This window comes from Malaclemys terrapin, chromosome 15, assembly GCF_027887155.1.
Source record: "Malaclemys terrapin pileata isolate rMalTer1 chromosome 15, rMalTer1.hap1, whole genome shotgun sequence".
Classification (NCBI taxonomy): domain Eukaryota; kingdom Metazoa; phylum Chordata; order Testudines; family Emydidae; genus Malaclemys; species Malaclemys terrapin.
Genome location: NC_071519.1, coordinates 4106303 through 4112872, shown reverse-complemented (window position 1 = coordinate 4112872; position 6570 = coordinate 4106303).

Here is a 6570-nt window from a genome sequence, read left to right as displayed (position 1 = left end):
TTGCTCCTTGTTCTGTCATCTGCCACCACTGAGAACAGCCGAGCTCCATCCTCTTTGGAACCCCCATTCAGGTAGTTGAAGGCTGCTATCAAATCCCCCCTCATTCTTCTCTTCTGCAGACTAAATAACCCCAGTTCTCTCAGCCTCTCCTCGTAAGTCACGTGCCCCAGGCCCCTGATCATTTTCATTACCCTCCGCTGGACTCTCTCCAATTTGTCCACATCCCTTCTGTAGTGGGGGGCCCAAAACTGGACTCAATACTCCAGATGTGGCCTCACCAGTGCCGAATAGAGGGGAATAATCACTTCCCTCGATCTGCTAGCAATGCCCCTACTTATACAGCCCAAAATGCCGTTAGCCTTCTTGGCAACAACGGCACACTGCTGACTCATATCCAGCTTCTCATCCACTGTAACCCCCAGGTCCTTTTCTGCAAAACTGCTGCTTAGCCAGTCAGTCCCAAGTCTGTAGCAGTACATGGATTCTTCTGTCCTAAGTGCAGGACTCTGCACTTGTCCTTGTTGAACCTCCTCAGATTTCTTTTGGCCCAATCCTTCAATTTGTCTATGTCACTCTGGACCCAATCCCTACCCTCCAGCGTATCTAGCTCTGCCCCCAGCTTTGTGTCGTCTGCAAACTTGCTGAGGGTGCAATCCATCCCATCATCCAGATCATTAATAAGGGAGGTTACAGGGGATTTAATCCCAGTCTACAAGTACCCACATAGGGAGCAAATACTTAATAACAGCCTCTTTGATCTAGCAGACAAAGGTCTACCAAGATCCACTGGCTGAAAGCTGCACTAATTCAGGCTGGAGATACGTAACTAGCAGAGCTACTTCCCAAGGCCCTGGTGGGTTCTCTCCCCATCATGGGAATTTTCCAATCAAGACAGCATGGGCTTTCTTTCTTTTTTTGCAGAAGACCGGCTGTAGTCCAAAGAGGGATGAATTCGGGGCAGACAGGTGGTCGGACTAGAGCAGTGGTTCTCAACCTCGTTGTGGGCCACCTATGCAGCTCTCTGTGTGGTATGTGGCCTGCATCCACACAATATATATGCTACCTGGAGCATAGGGCAGCTAACCCCTAGCCTCGCCCCTTCTCCCTGAAGCCACGCCCCCCGCCAGAGCCCTGAGCCCCCCAACCGCGGCTCAGCCTCCCCTGGCCTGTGATACCCGCCACCCATGCCCTGAAGATGTCACATGGGCCGCAGCTGTGTGCTGATTGGGCCACAACACCAGATGATCACAGGGGTCACCCGCTGGCCTTTGACTCTAGGAATCCGCAAATCTAACCAACAACCGTGTTCTACCAGTGCAAAATCTGTGCCTAGGCCCTGCTGAGCCATTTTGCTTGGGGGTGTTTGCAATTTTTTAATAGTTCAATCAGTAAAACTCCTAGTGCGGAAGCAGGTAGACCTGCAAAGCACCTTCGTACCGGTGTAACTGTGTCTGCATTAGGGCCGGTTGTATTGAGAAAACTAGCAGGACAGTTGGTTTGTGTGTGAGGTTAAACCGGTCTGGCTTTGCAAACAGCCTCCAGGGTTATGGATATAAAGTCCAGCCCCAAAGTGGCCCAGGCGGGTGGCTGCAACCCTGGCCGGAGTGAGAGCTGCCTGCCCGCTGCTCAGCCTCTGTAAGGGGTTTCCAGAGGCTGGACTATGTGGGGGGTGCACACGGGTCTGTCTTTTGTGCCCCTCACACTAACCGTCTCCCCGCCTTCGTCGCTGGCATAAAATAAATGCTTTATGCAATAGACAGTGCACTGAGGGTACTGAACCCATCTATCTGTGTGTCACTCATATCGACCTGTCCATGTCACCCGGCTCTGCCTGTCCCTGTCCCCCAGCTCTACCTGTCCATTCCACTCACCTCTGCCTGTCTCTGTCACCCAGCTCTACCTGTCCATGTCACCCGGCTCTGCCTGTCCCTGTCCCCCAGCTCTACCAGTCCATTCCACTCACCTCTACCTGTCCATGTCACCCAGCTCTGCCTGTCCCTGTCCCCCAGCTCTACCAGTCCATTCCACTCACCTCTGCCTGTCCATGTCCCCCAGCTCTACCTGTCCATTCCACTCACCTCTGCCTGTCCATGTCACCCAGCTCTACCTGTCCATTCCACTCACCTCTGCCTGTCTCTGTCACTCATATCTACCTGTCCATGTCACCCGGCTCTGCCTGTCCCTGTCCCCCAGCTCTACCAGTCCATTCCACTCACCTCTGCCTGTCCATGTCCCCCAGCTCTACCTGTCCATTCCACTCACCTCTGCCTGTCTCTGTCACCCAGCTCTACCTGTCCATTCCACTCACCTCTGCCTGTCTCTGTCACCCAGCTCTACCTGTCCATTCCACTCACCTCTGCCTGTCTCTGTCACCCAGCTCTTCCATGTCACCCAGCTCTGCCTGCCCATATCACCCAGATGTACCTGTGCATCTCACCCAGCTCTGCCTCTCCCTGTCACGTCACCCAGATCTACCTGCCCATGTCACCCGGCCCTGCTTGTCCCTATTCCCATAACCCAGCTCTACCTGTCCATTCCACTCACCTCTGCCTGTCCCTGTCCCCCGCTCTGTCTGTAGCAGTCTCTGAGCTCAGCCCCACGGCTGCGCCGCCCCCCGCCGCGATCGCACGCGTTTGAAGTGCGGAGGGCGGCGCGGGGCGCTTTGATGTGGGGCAGGGCGCGGGCCCAGGTGCCAGGGCACGTGGGGAGGCGGAGGGGGGCCCGGGGCTCGGTTCCCACCACGTGGCGCGGCGTTAGGCCGGGATCAAAGGCGGCCGCGTTCCCAGGGGCGGAGCCGGCGGCTTCCCAAATTCCCAGGGGAACCGCTGGGGGCCCCGTGTCCCTGCATGAATCGCCCCCACCCCAGGTCCCCAAACACCCCCTGGGTCCCCCGCTAAACCCCTCCTAGATTCCCCCCTTACACCCCGGATCCCCCGCTGCACCCCAGATCCCCTCCTAGATCCCCCCTTACACCCCGGATCCCCTCCTAGATCCCCCGCTGCACCCCAGATCCCCTCCTAGATCCCCCGTTACACCCCGGATCCCCCGTTACACCCCGGATCCCCTCCTAGATCCCCCGCTGCACCCCAGATCCCCTCCTAGATCCCCCCTTACACCCCGGATCCCCCCTTACACCCCGGATCCCCCGCTGCACCCGAGATCGCCTCCTAGATCCCGCGCTGCACCCTGAGTCCCTGCGTTAAACCCTCCTCCTAGATCCCAAAACACCCCAGATCCCCCTAGATCCGCCATTGCACCCCAGATCTCTGCATTAATAACCCCTCCTAGGTCTCCCTCTGCATCCCAGATTCCTGGCTAGTCCTTCCCCAGCCCCATCCATTTTTCAGATGGGGCTAGTGGTCCATGAGAGGAAGGGTTGGGGGTTGGGATTGGCCTGGGCGAGTGTTGTGGACCCATCTGCTCTAGTGGCTGAGAGAGGATTTGTTCCCTTCTGGGCAGGGCTCATCTACACTGCCCTGGCCGTGGCCTCGCCTGCAGGGATGGGGGTTTGCTAGGCCAAAGCCAGGCAGGGCAGCCTGACTGCAGTGGGGGCCAAAGGCGGGACTCGGCTCTCAGCAGCCTGGAGTCAGGTCACGGAGCTCTTTGGGGTCGCTCTGTATTGAGCACTGTGAGGCTGAAAGCAGCGTCTTGCCCTCCCACAGAGCAGGGCTCCCACCCCCGAATGGGCTCTGTGAATTCCTCCCCTCTTCGCTGTCAAGGCTAGAAGGGGGGCTCATGGGCATCCTGGATGACACAGGCCTTTGCCATTACAGAGGTACCCAGAGGAGGGTGTGGCAGCTGCCCCCCAACTCAGCAGCTGTCCTGAAATAGTGTGGAACTGTTCTGGTCTAGTAGACCCCACTCCCCTCCCACAGCCAGGGAGAGAACACAGGAGTCCTGCCCCCCCCCCCGCTCTAACCCGCCAGCCCCCGCACCCCTCCCAGAGCCAGGGAGAGAACCCAGGAGTCCTGGCTCCCACCCCACCCTGCTCTAACCCACCAGCCCCCGCTCCCCTCCCACAGCCAGGGAGAGAACCCAGGAGTCCTGGCTCCCACCCCCCCCCGCTCTAACCCGCCAGCCCCCGCTCCCCTCCCAGAGCTAGGGAGAGAACCCAGGAGTCCTGGCTCCCAGCCCACCCTGCTTTAACCATCAGTCCCCTCCCAGAGCCAGGGAGAGAACCCAGGAGTCCTGGCTCTAATTCTTGGCTTTATTCACTACTCCATCAGCAGGCCGGCTCCCTCTTCTCCAGCAGCAGGGTTTGGGTGCGGGGATGTGCTGGGGTGGGGGGAAATCTCTAGGGTGGAGGCGGGTGGGGGTCCGAGGAGAGAGGCGGGGTAGGGGCAGGGGAGTGTGAAGGCCAGGGGCCCTTGGAACCAGAGCTTAGGGGATTTGGGGGAGGCAATCTCCTTAGCCCCATTGTTCCCTTACTGCCTCCCGCGGATGTGGGGGGGGAAAGCCAGGCGGGGGATTAGCCACGTTGCGCTGAATGAAACAGGCCATCCCACTGCCCCGTATCCTGGCTACAAGCGCGGCGGGGGGGGGGCGGATTGGCCAGAGGGGGTGGTTGCGGGGGAGAGGAGACACGCCGAAAGGAACCCGGCGGAGCCCAGGAGGAAGGTGCATCACCCACACCGGGCAGCTTTTGTGTGTGAACTTCCCTCCTGCCCCCCCCAAAGGGACCACCCCCCACACCCCACAGCTCAGGGGCCCGCTGGCCCCTCTGCTCTACAAGGTTAGGGTGGCTGGTAGCGGTTGCAGGGTGGCTTTGGTGGTTCAAGCAGAGGGGATGGGAGCCAGGACTCCTGGGTTCTCTCCCTGGCTCTGGGAGGGGAGTGGGGGCTGGTGGTTAGAGCTGGGAGCCAGGACTCCTGGGTTCTCTACCCCACTCTGGGAGGGGAGTGGGGACTGGTGGGTTAGAGCAGTGGTGGCTGGGAGCCAGGTCTCTTGGGTTCTCTCCCCAGCTCTGGGAGGAGAGTGGGGGTTGGTGGTTAGAGCAGGGGGAGCTGGGAGCCAGGACTCCTGGGTTCTCTCCCCAGCTCTGGGAGGAGAGTGGGGGTTGGTGGTTAGAGCAGGGGGAGCTGGGAGCCAGGCCTTCTGGGTTCACCACCCCTTTTATTGTTGTCAATAGGAATGGCAGCACAAGGTCAGCTGCCCGGAAATCTAGGGAAAGCCCTTCCTGGTGCTGGGTGCCTGCCCCCCACCAGCCCTCTGTCTGGATCAGGGCAGGGATGTATTTTGTTTTGCTGTTATCTGTGCCATGGTAGCACCTACAGGGCCCCATTGCGCTGGGCACTGCCCAGACCCACAGGGATAGACCGCCCATCCCCCAAAGAGCGTAGCCAGAGGGTGCGAGGGGAAACAGAGGCACAGAGAGTGGAACGCACAGGCACAGGTCCGAGACCCCTTGGCAGGCTCGTGGCAGGGCTGGCCAGCTTCAGCTCTGTCTCCCCTGGACTCCAGCCCAAGGTCCGGCCCTTTGACGCTGGCCTGGGCTGGCAGCATCCCTTCCCCTGGGTGAGCGGTCCGGGGGCCGGCTGTGCAGCCTCTTGGCCTGAGCCCCCCACCCTGCTTTGCAGGGCCGTCCATTTGTCCCCGGCCCCCTGGGCTTTCCGGCAGCAGAAGGGCCCATAAAGCAGCGCGCCGGGCGGGGATGAAAGGGGATCACAGCTTCATCCCAAGAGGGGAGGTGAGGAAGGAGACGCCCAGGGCGGGGAAGAGCCTGGCCTTTCCCACAGCCGGACCCCAGGCCTGGTTCCCAGGCCCACACCTTCCCGCCGCCAAGCACCAACCGCCAGGGCCTGCCCACGTGGCCATAATGTGCCCTGCAGGCCCTGGGGCCCTGGGGGAGGGGGGGAGCAGAACAGCAGCTTCTTGGCAGGCAGAGATAGATAGATAGCGGAGGTGGATGGGGATAGATAGAATGATAGATAGAGGGGGTGGATGGGGATAGATAGATAGATAGATAGATAGATAGAGGCGGTGGATGGGGATAGATAGATAGATAGATAGATAGATAGATAGATAGATAGATAGATAGATGCGGTGGATGGGGATAGATAGATAGATAGATAGATAGAGGCGGTGGATGGGGATAGATAGATAGATAGATAGATAGATAGATAGATAGATAGAGGCGGTGGATGGGGATAGATAGATAGATAGATAGATAGATAGATAGATAGATAGAGGCGGTGGATGGGGATAGATAGATAGATAGATAGATAGATAGATAGATAGATAGATAGATGCGGTGGATGGGGATAGATAGATAGATAGAGGGGGTATATGGGCATAGATAGATAGATAGATAGATAGATAGATAGATAGATAGATAGATAGATGGGCTCAGGACAGGCCAGAGAATGGCCCCAAATCAATTCCTGGTTGAACCAGAGCAGATCTTTCAGAAAAAAACCCATCCCATCTTGATAGAAAAGTTGTCAGTGACGGAGAATCCACCCTGCCCTTGGGAACTCGTCCCTTAATTCCCTGCACATTTAAAAACGTTTCCAGTTTGAATTTGTCTGGTGCCAGCGTCCAGCCACTGGAGGGTGTTACACATTGGTCTGC